The sequence below is a fragment of the Myxine glutinosa genome, chromosome 3 (genome assembly GCF_964187855.1).
Source record: "Myxine glutinosa chromosome 3, kmMyxGlut1.1, whole genome shotgun sequence".
NCBI classification, from domain to species: Eukaryota; Metazoa; Chordata; class Myxini; order Myxiniformes; family Myxinidae; genus Myxine; species Myxine glutinosa.
In genome coordinates this window covers 139,079,833-139,094,691 of record NC_136263.1, presented here as the reverse complement: position 1 = coordinate 139,094,691, position 14,859 = coordinate 139,079,833, and positions in this window count along the sequence as shown.

Here is a 14,859-nt window from a genome sequence, read left to right as displayed (position 1 = left end):
GAGCTGCATATTTCCATGAAAGCCATGGAAATATAAAAGTGGAATACAAACACCCCTGAAGCAAAAATTTACCAACTTCAACCCGCACTGCAGTCATACGTAACTAGCAAAGTAGAACCGGCATCGTCTCATCTCGTCAACATTGCAAGGCCTCAAAGTAATGTCTTTTTTTCTTTTATAGAAACAATTTAATATTGAGGAGTATTTTCTGCCTCATTTCAGCTTCAATATAACTCATTAATTTAAAGACAAAATGTACAAATTTGTTATTGGCACATAATTTTAATGTATTTCTAGTTTTACATATATATATATATATATATATATATATATATATATATATATATATATATATATATATTGTTACAGTCCGCGGATTAGATGTTATTTACCGAGCGGAGGCACCGCGGCCGAACAGTTGTTCCCCGACTCACCCGATTCACCCAGACGTTGGCCGTATCACGCCACAGCTATTCAATGTGGGAAAACTCTAAAGCGACCGAATGCAAAGAGGAAGAAGAAGACGTACAGAAGAGTAACGGGGTTTATTATTTACACACACACAAGCAAAAAAAGAGCAGTCACGGTTATTTACAGGGGACATGAAAAGGCAGGTGACACAGTGCAAATTACTAGCTTATACAGACTTAATTGACTACCCAGGACAGAATGAGCAGAACAAACTCACATACACGAATGGGGAACTTGCAGGCAGGAATGGCTGGAAAGGAGAGGAAGGTCCGGAGCTGGCAGCATGATCGGCGTGTTCGGCAGCCGCCGTCCCTTCGCGGCCCTGCTCAAAACCGCCGTCCAGGCCCCAAACGGCTGTCGAGTGTTGCTGCTGGGGACGCTGCCGCTGGCGAGCAAGGTGACGAATAGCAGGCTTTTGCGCTTCCCTGGATGATCTCTGCTTTTGGACCTCACAACTCAGCTCTTGTCATAGCTCATCTCTCTTCTCAGCTCATCTGCTTGGGGAAAGTCCCTCGGCGGGTTATATAGGCCCCGCCCCTCAACCTTTGCGAACCTCCTTGATGTTTCTCTGCACACCCTCTCCAAGTCCAACCCCTTGTTCGTGGTTGGTTGAGTGGGGCTGACTCACTCCTCCCCTCTATGACGGGGTGGGGACCCGCCTTTCTTCCCCCACCCTGCCTCGTGGTCAATGGCGGCAATTGTTGGTTGGCAATGCGAATGGCAATCGACGAAAGGGGAAATGGAGGTTTTTTGGAATGGAAATGAAGGGAATCTATCTCTTTCACTTGGTGCAATGGAGTGTCATGTTAATGGAAGACAAGGCCTTACCCTAAAACACATAATAAAGATATAAGCTACTGAACAAGGGTTTTATCGTGTCCTTCAATGTGGTGTTTCATGGAATTAACTACCGGGACGCCCTTTTTACCTTTACACAACTCTGGAGGCAGGAGTGGCCATAATCAACAATGTTACACAGCAATTTCCAATACAATACACACAATCAAAAACATACAATCCTCATATCCGCAACACTGCACCCTCCTCCTCTTAGGCACGTCCCGGGCCTATAACTTTAAGTTAGTGTGACACGTAGGTGTAGTTCCCTCTACTTTTAACCTGACCCTGAGTGCAACAGTTTTAAAACATAGATAAATATGTCCCGCTGCTCCATTGCACCCTGCCTAACAGACTCACGCCCACAGTTAACCGAATTGCGGGATGGTCTTCAAACTATACACTGACGGTGGGGAGCATTATTTACAGTGACGCTATTTTATTTACAAAACTCAACCCAGGACCTGTGATTGTTCTTTCTGGAGGGGAGACAGTCTGCTCTGCATCGACGCACCATGAAAGCACCCAAAAACGCACCAATACACCCTCAAGCACCAATCGGTGCACAGTCATCATTGTTCAATGAATAAAAATAACCAAACAACCCCTAACCCTGCAGGTGGTCTCTTGCTCTTCGGCTCCCTCTGCTGGCTATTATTATTTCTTCCAGATGTTGTCTTTCTTTCATTTTCTTACTGGCGGCCTATTTGCAATAAAACTTGCCCAAACGTGTCCCTGTTTATTTATTTTATTTATGGCCCACAGGGCCGACTAGTGTGGTTCACCTGTGGAGCATCGGTGCCCTGTGGCCAAGGTCGACCAGCAAGATTTCAGGCCTTCATGGCCGGTTCCAGCAGAGGGGCCACGCCCCAACCCATGGGGTCCATAAGTGGTGCTCGGCCACAGACATGTGGTCCATAATGTGGTGCATCGATGCAGACAGCTGGTTCTGGGAGTTCCGGGCGCACAATGGTGGACTCACGCACGCTCCCCTCGGCGCCCAATGGCGCACAGGTCATGTGGGAGACAAAAGGGGGGAAGACAGATGAGCGAGGGGTAAGGTCACAAGGGTACACATCAATAAGGCAATGCAAGGTGAAATGCGTACGGAGAGTGAAGTGGGAAAGCTCGTCCCTACCGTACGTCACCCCCCCATCACCTACACTACCCTTGCCCTTACCCCATATTTACAAAATCTACAAGTAGTGTATATATGTTGCTTCTGGGACACTCTCATTTTCCCATTGACTTACATGTTAATTTTTCCCCTCCCTCATTGCCCCTAAACACCTCTATTTCTCTCACCCTGTTCTTTACGAACCTTCTAACCTTTTGACATGTTATCCTTATTCATTAGACCACTTAAACAATGGTCCTTCTGTGTGAACCTGTGATCCTTCTGACCTTATGGACCTTTTAACCTTTTACTCTTAATATCATCTGGTGAATCATCTTTGACCCACTCAAACAACGACCCTACAAATATTTGTTTATGTGTGGGAAATAATTTAATTCTCCTACAACTCTCTTCACCATCTAATATATTAACAAAAAATATGTTTGAGTTTGGTTCTTTATTAAGATATTTTAACTGAGCTAAGATAAAATGGTAAACCTCCCTCAATGTTCTTATTTGAGCGCCTCCAGTGCCACATACCATTTTTAAATTAAAGTATATATTTTCCTGACAACCATCAAAGTTTTCCGTCCACTCAAAAATATTTCCATCTTTTTTACCCAATTCACCGGTATTTAAATTAATTCTCTTATTTGTTTTGTGAACTTTTTTACCAGTTGCCTTTTCAATTATACCTATTTGATATTTTTCACATTCATTATGTTTTCCATTTATATACCAAGGTTGATTACACCTCCACTCTTTAGTCTGGTTGATACTTGGTTCTATCATTTATATAATAGTAAAAAAGGCGGCGGTAGCCCGTTAAAATCCCCAACCCCCCCCCCTTTTTAACTTATCACTTATATATATCTTATCACTTATATATATCTTATCACTTATGTATATCTTATCACTTATATATATCTTATCACTTATATATATATCTTATCACTTATATACTTATATAACCATAAGGGAGACTATCAATTCCATTTTCTAAAATAAACCTCTTATCATCAAAAGCCCCCAATGCTTTCTTATTTATCTCTTCTGAATATAATTGATGTTTATAACTTCTTATTCCATTAATCTTTCTAAACTCTTCTTTCTTTGTTGTTAAACAGTTATAATAATCCTTAAAGTTTATTGTTTCTTTAATAACATTTTTCTTTACACCTTTTAACTTCTTATCAGTCTTTTCAACGTTATTCACAATGTATTTATAAGCATAAGCCTTTGACCTCAATCCCACAAATTCACTCATAACATTTCCTCCTAATTCATCCTTGAACTTTCCAATCACCTTTTTATTTTTAGAAGAGAACAACTCACTCTCTGGACTGTAATTACTCGTGTCATAGATATTAATGTCTCTTTTCATGTCTGAATAAACATCGTTGGTATTAATTTTCAAAATAAAACTATCTGTATCCATATAAAGTAGATTAACATCATTTTGATATTTCTTCCTCAAGTTATTATAAAAGTAATCATACATTAATGACTTTGATAAATCAAGAATTGTTGTTCCAATATAAATAGGTTTGTTCATTTCAATACTCTCTTTAATCAAATGGATCGCACAAAAGTTCTCAGTAAAGACCTCAGCTCGAGTAAAACTCGGTCTATTAATTAATTTTGATGCTTGTTCCCAAGATGTTGATAGTCTGATATTTTGTCTTTTCCTCACATTCTCCATAGTCTTACCAAAGACCGCATTATTCATTAATTTATAAAAGTCTTTCTCAAAATCTGTTTTTGACTCTGTTCTTCTTTGTGTATTAAAATCAATGTACCCCTTTAACCAATGACTTTGATTGAACTTTAGAACCCTATGGATCTTCTCTACTCTTAGACCTTTTGATAAATATTGTCGCAAATTTCTTTGGTGTAGAACATAATTTTTCTTGTTATATAATGTAGTAAGTAATTTTTCTGTTGATTCACCTATATCAAACGATCGTTGATAATCACTCAACCATTCTTTCTTTGGACTTTCTTTCTCACAAGCAAATGGGAGATCTTTGTGTAGGTTATGGAGTTCCTCTGGATATTTTAAATCAATTTCAAAATAATAACCAACTTTTTCTTCATCCAATTCTTTTTGTGTAGAGATACATACATCTTGTAAAACGTTTTTGTAGTCTTTTTCCTTTACCCATCTAAGTTTTCCATAAGGAAGAGCCTGAGACATTGCCCAGCCATACAGGTTGTTCGCGTCATAGTACATCAAGTAAGAACTCTCTTTCGTTGGATCATAATTTGGAAGATATTTGTTATTTGCTTTTGCGTATCTACTCGAGCAGACTTGTGAAATTCCACCTCTTTTTGCCTTTTCAATCATCAAAAGCATATCAACATCGATTATCAAATCCAAATCTTGTTTTGTCATTTTCAACATCGCACTCCAGGCCAATCCAGGTGCTGTGTAGTAGTGAGCAGGATCCAATCCATATCCAGTGCGACAAACAGATCTAAAGGCTTCAAATACATCGGCCAATAAAAGCACATCAGTTTTGAGATACAAATCGTGATACTCGCCAAGATTCTTGATGTTATATTTTTCCCAAACATTTTGTGCGTGTACATAATCTTTATCAGATATATGACTATTATTTAATTTGTTATAGAAATTTTCTTTTGAAGGAAGTTGTGTTTCATTGAATCTCTCAAATGAGTCCATATAATCATAGGGGTAAATTCCCTTTTGTGTTAGAAAATCTTTATCTAAAAAATACTCTGAAAGACATGGAAACTCTTTTAGATTTTGAACCAAGTTAACCAATGGACTTGCCATGAATTTAAATGTATCAAGAAATCTGATATGAGTAATAGGAGATGTGTGAATTGTTTTTGTGAATGAAATGTATTTCTGATCCGTGTTTGGAATTGCTGAGATACTTCCAGAAGTCTTTGAGAGTTCCTTGATAAATAGATGTGTATCATAATGAGCGTTGTTATGAAGAAAGACAGGAATGAAAGAGGGGAGTTGATAATTAATATTACAACTTTGATGAGCCGGACCTCTATATTTACCAGTGAGATGACAATGGTCTCTAACCTTTAGACCTTTACCAATTTTCTCCTCACAAATATGACAGACATTGTTTTTTATAAATTCCCTTTTTTCTTTACTTGTTAAGGACATTGGTTTATTGGTTTCTCTCATTATCTTGGTTAATCGAACACAGTCTTTTTCTAGTCGTTTCACAAACTCCTCTGGGGTATTTGAGCCTCTATACATCTCTAACTTGTTATATTTATCACCAACGGATGATTTGATATAATAACAAAAACCACAAGGAGTATGTTTTTGATATTTATTTGTGTATGATTCTTTTGGATCTTGAGAAGCAGTATCAATTTTTTCTAAAATACTTTCAAAATCAGCATATATAACAAATGGATGTTTGATCTTTTTATTTTCATCTTTGAATGTGATCTTTGAGCCTTCTTTAGGCATATTGATTACCGTTGATTTATGTTCGCCACAATAATTTGAATGTTTATCTAATCTTTCTTGTGAATTGAAGAAGTTAAGACAACGCAAACAAATATATATTTTATTTGTTCTCTTACAGACTTGTGGTTTTATTAATTTAGCAATATCTTTGATGTATGTATAATGTGAATTTTCGTCTGAATTAAAATATAGAAGATTAATATGAGTTTGTTTACAATTGTCAGAAAGCTTTAAAACCTGAATGTTGTTTGTTTCTGTTAGACCATAAACATTAACTGATAAATTATTCATCTTTTCAAATTTAGGAATATCATTTAAAGTCATCGGAAACTTTAGATCTTTCGTATTTAATGTATTCTCATATTTTTTATAATGAGATACTCTTTCATCATGAAAATGTGGAGGATGTAAGTGTGCTAAAATAGACCAGAGAAAACATTTATTGTCTTTATTTTTGATATTGATAACTGCTTTTCTATTTTTGATAACACTGGGTAAATCAATGTAAGAAGAAGCTTTTAGAGGATCTGATTTAAGAATATGAATGTCTATGTAAATAATTTTTCCTATATTGAATCCACTTCCTACGATTGAATTATCCACATCTTGCTCTTGTTTAATAAGTTCATCATAGACTCCTGATGTTTTAAAATCTTGATATGAAGATATAAAGTGTGGCTCAGTTCTCATGTATGGTGCATCTATAACTCCTTCATCCTTTGTCATTTATAATTTTACTCCCATATAAAATTTAAGTGGTTTCATTTCCTTTAGTGTTTTTTCAATCAACGTTTGAACAGCAGGTTTAACTATTTCTACAGCATCAACTATAGACTCTGGTTCAGGAGGTTTGAAGTTAAAGACTCTTATTTTAATATGTCCTTTGAATGCTCCATCAGAGTTTTTAGTTGTGATAAAATTTGATAAATGTAGATTTGTTTTAAGATGTATTTTGAAGCCTTTCTTGAGGATATTTTTATTACATGTAGAACAGTGTTTTGTTTCAGGTGGAAGAGGGGAAAGTTTGTTTAAAATGTTGTATGTATGTTTTGCGGTGAGAATATGTTGTTTATAATATTTTACTTCCTTCTCGCAAGTATCACAATAAACCATATTTATAGCGTGAGAAAACGTGGTGTTTTATATATATCACTGTGCTTAAAATAAAACACTTTTGAGCTTTACAGCTCCGTTTTATATATATCGCTGTGCTTAAACTAAAACACTTTTTCACTCAGAATCATCTAAGTCATAACTATCACATGAATACTCAGAATCATACTCAGAGTCATCAATAAAGCTACTCTCATAACTATCATTTGAGCACAAACTATTAGTATCATAACTATCATCTGTGTTCAATGAAATACTATCATCACCATCGTCCAAGTTCAATGAAATACTATCATCACTATCGTCCGAGTTCAATGAAATAGTAAAATCTTCACTGCTGTATTGACTCATATTTAATTAGCAAGAAAAATATTCCCATCAATATCTATATACTTTCTTTCATTAACAGATTCAATCTCTACAATTTTTATATCAAAAGTTATCTTTAAATAATCTCTAACTATCATAGAACGAAATGACATTTCACCAGAAATATTAACATCATTCATTTTACTTAGATCTACACCCTTTGGATTATTAAAGAAAATACAAATGTCTCCTCTAGAATTATTAATGGTCTTATCATTCTTTTTCAAAGTATCGTGGTCAATCACTTTTTCAAGCTTTGAATAAATTGCCAGGAGTAGAGGAGAAACTTTTGTTAGATTTACTTTAATGGATGTCTTTCCAGGTATAGTTAGAGCTCTTCCTTTAAATGAAATAGAGGGGCTCATGTTATTTTCCATAACTGGTTTTACCCAAAAATTTCCATATTTATCTTTGTTCAATTTAACATCTTTGACATATTTTTCTATATCTTCCACCGAAGTAGAGATTGATTGAAATTTGTCTTTTGTGCTTTGAAACATTGTATTTATTAATGAATAAACTTGCGTTTAGTTTAAGTAAAAATTTACCATATAAATATGATAAGTTCTGAAGGATATTTAGAATTTCCAGACTCTCCATATGATAAATTAGAGAATTGTCCGGCTTGTGATAGAATAGGGCTTAATAATGAGGGTTCATATAAACAATGTATTTTCTGTGATTTAATTTTAATTAATGATAATAAAAAATATAAAAAAATATATAACTCTTTTAAATTAGAACCAAAAATGAATTACTTTACAAGATTAATAAGAGAGATGAATGTTAAGTATTGTGATGATAATACACCATTTCTTTCAAGGGAAGAGACTATTTGTATTGAGGAAATGTATAAGGGTTTAATGATATTTATTATTCAAAATAATTTTAATGGAAATGTTAATACAAGATACTATATAAATAAAATAATGAATTATTTTGAAATTAAACCCGAACTCAGGATAAAATATAGAGTTTCTAAAATAGCTCAAAAAAAGTTAGATGACTTGTTTTCCAAATATATAAATGAATGATTTTTTACCCGTTTGGGAAAATAAGATAAAATTTAATAACCATAAAAACATTCCAAATTCATTGAGATGTCTAATAGTTGGTTCAAGCGGATGTGAAAAAACCTGTTTACTTTTAAAGATGTTCCTTGGTCCTAATTTTTTAGATTATGATAATTTAATAATTTTTACAAAGTCTAGTTTTCAACCCGAGTATCAACTACTCTCACAGGGTTTTAATGCAGGTCTTAAAAAGGAAGACATTATCGGTTTATTTAAACTTCAAAACAAACTAAATGATTATAATATTGAAGATATAATACAATTATTTTGTGATACACAGAAATCAAAATCGAAACCAAAACCCATAACTTGTATTCTCAGTGATAATACGGATGATATACCTTCACCTCAAGATTTAGATAAATCAAAAAAGAACCTCGTCATCTTTGATGATTGTGTTAATGAGAGAAACCAAACAGTAATGGATAGCTACTATACAAGAGGGAGACATTCTTCTTGTAATTGTATTTATCTTAGTCAGTCATATTTTCAACTCCCTCGACGCTCAATAAGAAACAATGCCAATACTTTTATTTTATTTAAGTTAAATTCAATAGATGTAAATAATTTTTGGAGAGATAATTGCTCTACGTTATGTAGTAAAAAAGAATTTGAAAATTATATGAAACACACGATTGGAAAATATAAATATATTGTTGTGAAACAAGATGAGATATTAAAGGATGTATTTTTATTTTAAACATAATTACATATATAAATGACAACAATTATTATTAACCTTGTGGGTAAATCTGCTTCTGGAAAGAACTTTCATAAATCTAAACTCTTGAATAGTAAAAATGAAAAGATTGTAAGTTTTTTTAAAAAACACCCTATGATTCGTTTTGTGAGTACTACAACCAGAGCAAAGCGACCAGGAGAAGTAGAAGGGAAAGATTATTACTACATTTCAATGGAGGAACATATGCGATTGAGGAACGAAGGTCAAATATTTGAGGAGGTCTCTCTTGGTTCTACAAAATATTCACATTGTAAGAGTGAGTTAAATAAAGTAAAATCTAATGGTCTTGGGATTTTAGAAACTAATCCTGAAGGAATGAGACAAATTATTAAACAATTGTGTGGTGATGGAGTTAAGATTTTATCATTCGGTTTTGATATCGATGAGGAGATTCAACGCAAACGTATGAAAAGCAGAGATACAAGTATTAGTGAAGAAGAAATAACAACTCGTATTAATACCAATAAAGAATTTGATGAAATATTTAAAGAAAAAGATTTATTTCAACACATTTACTATAATGATGAAGAAAAGGAAAATTTTCCCATTGACCTTTACAATTCATTAAATGATATTTTTCAATAAATAAATACAGAAAATGAATACCGAAGAAAGAGAAAGAAAGTTTAAGGAACATCAACAATTAGTTTCAAAAGTTGTTAAACAACAGGAAGAGATAAAGAAGAAACGGAGACAGAAACTAACTGGTGAAGAAGCCTTTGAAAGAAAACAAGAGAAATTCTTTAAACCACTTTTGAAAACTCAACAATCACCTACAGTTCCCACGGTAGAATTTACTCCGAAAAAACTTCAAATGCTCAAAGATTTTAGTCAGATAACAAAACAAGAACTTGGTGAATTAGAATATGATGACGAGGGATTATTTCGGAAACTTGAGCAGGTAAATCAACCCCCTAATTATGTTGTGGAAGCTCTTCAAAACAATGAATATTCGGCGGGTTCAAAAACCAGAGCAGGTCTCATTCCAACAGAAGAACCAGCAGTGTTTCATCTTGTGGAAGAAAAGGTATTGATATTTAATGATGAATTGATGTTCTTGAGTTCTACTCAACCAAATGTTAAATTAACTCCAAGATTAATGTTTCTTCTAACAAACCCCGGATTCAGCGGTTCAAAATATTTTGAGGAACCACTTGATATGGAAAGAGAGGAAGATAGGGTATATATTGAGTTGTTAAATGCACTTGATTATGGAGTTTCTGTTGCTGGTAAAAGTAAGAAGAATGAGAAGGAGAAACATATTATTGATGCTTTAAGTAAGCTTGGTTCGGGTGTTAGTTTTCTTCCAAATGACCCATCACAATTAGTTAATAGGCTATTATTGTTGTTAGGTAGTAAGAAGGCTGGAAACAACAATTGTTTTAATGAATCCTCAGCCATTTTAGATCAGTTGATGAATATGAAAATAATTAATAAATGTCAATACAAAGATATTTTATTAGATATTAAATAAGATGAGAAGCACAATTCTTAGTTTTAATTTCACAACGAGCGATTACACAGCTTCATTCCCTTACCCACTACAACTTGACCCCCTTACCTCATATGAGGCATCTTTATTGTCAATGGAAACTTATAATACCTTGTTTAATATCACAGAGAAAAACAACAAGTTTAGTTATAATCCAGGAAGTGGATATAAAACTATAACCGTTTCACCTGGAGCTTACGAGATTTCTCAAATATCTTCAGAAGTCTCTCGCCTTATGAAAGAAAAAGGTGATGAACCAAAAAATATTGTAATAGATATTCAAAAACACACTTCAAAATCAACTATTAAACTTAAAAATAATTATAAAGTTGATTTCACGATTGAAAATTCGTTTAGAGAGCTATTGGGTTTCTCTTCAAAAAAGATTGAAAATAACGGGACGTTTTACAGTGATAATGTTATCCAAATATCCTCCGGTATAAATTCAGTATTAATTCATTGTGATTTGATTGATGGTGCTTATAACGATGGAATAAGAACAAATACAATATTTTCATTCAGTGCATACTCAACCCCGATTGGTTATAAATTTAATATGGAACCAAAAAATCTTGTCTATTTACCTGTGTCAGGAAAAACCATATACAGAGTAAATTTTAGGATAACCGACCAAGATAATCGTATGATATCCTTTAATGATGAAATTATATCCATCAGAATTCACCTACGTGAAGTTTTTCAATAAATAAATAATGGTTATTGTGAGAAAACACGAGTTGGGAAAATATAAAATAATTACAGGGGAGGGCATGTTCCTTTCACCAGACTATACAAGGTATGTGGGTAGAGGATACTATAAACCTAAGAGACAACGAGGTGTAGGTCATCAATTTCGAAATAAAGGAGATGGGATAATTGATACTCTAATGGGTATTGGTTCAACCATCCTTAAACATAAAGACCTAATTGGTTCAACTGCTTCTGCCGTGGGCTCCGTTGCTGGTGCTATAAAGAGTATAAAAGATGCTCAAAAGGAGTCTCATAAATTACAAGCAATCAAAGAAATAAAAAAAGGTAAAACTCAACTATCTTCACAAGAACGACAAAAAATCATTAAAATACTTGGGTCAGGGTTTCAACAATTTTAATGCTATATAAATACAAGTATGGAAGCGATTGATAGTATCTATGATTTGGATGATACGATTATCATTTCAAACTCCACTAAAAAGGAAGACTATTTTAAGGTAAATGCTATAACAGGAACAGACTGGAATTCAAAAGGAACAAAAAGTTTTGAAATAAATAATCAACAAACTTACTTGAATATAGCTGATAGTTTCTTGCTGTGTAAATTTAAATTCACTAAGGCTGCGAATAATACTAATGCTACACTCGTAAATGATTTCTTCTGGAAAATGTTTGACAGTGTCCGCCTGTATATTGGAACACAAGAGGTTGAAGCGGTTGATTATGTCTCTGCTACATCTGAAATGATGAAATTTACACTATATTCGTTTAGTGATAGAATGGGTAAGGGAGCTGTTGAAGGTTTTATTCCTGATATGTCAACGGGTACAAACGCAGACCCTGGTTATAGTCAAAGGAAGTCAATGTATAATGATGAAACAAAAGCAGTGAATAGTTTTACCGTAGCAGTACCTCTTAAAGGTATATTTGGATTTTGCGATTATGATAAAGTTTTGTATGGTCTTAAAATTAGATTTCAACTACAAAGGAATGATAATGTAAATAGGTTGCTTTTTGGGGATGAAAATGCTTTTGGAGACAACAATAAATTTGTTATTAATGATTTGTGTTGGTATATCAGTGAATATACTCCTAATCTTAAAACGGAAGAGATGTTAAATAGAAGACTTAACTCAAAGAAACCGCTAAATGTATCATACCTTAAAAGAAGATGTCAACACGTTAAACTGGAACACACTACCTACACTTGGAATTTGGGTGTTCTTCAAGGAAAGCCACGATACCTCTGGCTCATTTTTAAAAAACCAGATGGAGAGGACGGTACTAATAAGAATAATGCGCTGAGTGACAATGCTAAGGTGAAACAACTTCGGGTTTCTCTTGATGGCACATTTTATCCACGAGATAGATTGGAAATTGATTGGGAAAAAAATGATTATGCGGAAGCCTACAAGTCCTACCAAAAGGTGTGTGAAAGTAATGGTAATAATGATCCTATTTTGGATATGGTTGCGTTTCAAAAACTTTATACAATCTACGCAATTGACCTGAGTTCTCAAAAGGAAACTATAAAGTCTAATCGAGTGGATACTTCTCTATACATTGAAAGAGGGGAGAGTGAAGAGGTTAATGCATATTGTTTGCTTTTGGAGGAAACAGAATTACAGATTAATACAGATAATGGTGTTATGATTAATATCACATAGGTTTTTTCTCATAAATAAATGGTTGGGGTATATGTTAATCAAATCAATCTTAATAAATTAACATCTTGTATTCAAAATCAAAAGCCTTGTATTATTAATGTTAATACAATTCAAAGAAAAGGAGCTGTAAGAATTGATGTTTTACTCACACACACACAAGTAAAAACACTAAATGATGTTGGATCACTTAAAATTAAAATGACGAAACCTATGTTAAAGAAATATTCAATAGATGAGTCAAGAGGAGGATTTCTTCCGTTTCTAATTCCTTTATTTGCTGGTTTAAGTGCGGCGGGAGCATTGACTGGTGGTATTTCAGCAGCGGTAAAAACTGCTAACGAAAGGAAGGCACAACTAAAAGCTCAAAAAGAATTGGAAAGACATAACAAGGAGTTGGAGAAACAAATTAGTGGAAGTGGTGTAATTGTAGATTTTGCTCAAAAACTTGAAAGTCTACCTGATAAAGCTAGATTGTTGGTTGGAGATATGCTTTCCTCTATCGCTCAAGCGGGTGTTAAACTAACTAAACGGGGTAATGGATTGTATCTTTCTCATAAATAAATGGATAAATGGTTTAAACAATTTGGAAAGAATACAACGTCAAATATAGAACGAGCTAAGTATTGTAAAACACTAAAAATTGATAATGTGGTTATTTGTATGAGAGATGAATTAATACATATAAATAAGAATACAAAGAATATTATTATGAATTTAGACACACAGAATGGTTCTCATTGGGTTTGTATTCATAATAGTCAGGATAAATATTATTTTGATAGTTATGGTATGCCACCACCTGTTGAAGTAATACAATTCTTACAGAATGGTGTTTATCAAACATTCCAAGTTCAAGAAATTAATTCTAAATGTTGTGGCCAATTATGTTTATATGTATTATTTCAACTCAACAATAATGAAAATTTTTATGATATCATTTTTTATCTCATATAAATGACCTATGTTGGAAAAGATGGTTCTATCTTTGGAAAATCCTCTCAGGATATTGATTTATCAAATTATTATACAAAGGCACAGGCTGAACGACAAAAATATAGTGTAAGTAAAAATATTAATATGAAGAATACTTATAAATTAATCAATTATCCAAACCCTACAGATGCGAATGACTTGATTAGATTCAGTGATTTATCACAATATATATCTTTAAAGAAAACAGCACGTTTTGTGAAACAAGTAAAATTTACAACCACAACACCTGGTTATACTGACCATACACCTTTCCTCATTGAATTTAACTACCTGCTTACAATTAAATTTTATAAAGAAGGACATTTAGTTAATATGCGAATTAATAAATGGGGGTATGATATGCCTGATTTAGGGTATAATTGGTCTTTTTCAATAAACATAGAAGACCTACATGATTTAAATCAGTCTCGTAAAGAAGAATATTATCCACTTGGTGAAGATAAGGATTTATGTGGAAGTACAATTAGTAAACAACAAATACGTGATTTTAAGAAAATAAAAATATATGATAGTATAGCGATGGTTCGCATGACAAAGAAGGAAGGTAATGAGATAAGGATAGAAAGCCGAGGAATACAAACCGATTTGGTAGTGGGAAGATGGGGTGGTATTACCTGTCATAATATTAATCTCACATATATTTCTGATACATAAATGGCAGGAAGAAGACTACAAGAGAATTATAATTTTTGTATTCAAGGATACCTACAAGAAAAGGGTGCTTGGTATTACATACCTTATGATTTGGAGCATATACATGGGAATTTTGTCATAAAAAACTGGCCTTATACTGATATTGTTAAACCCA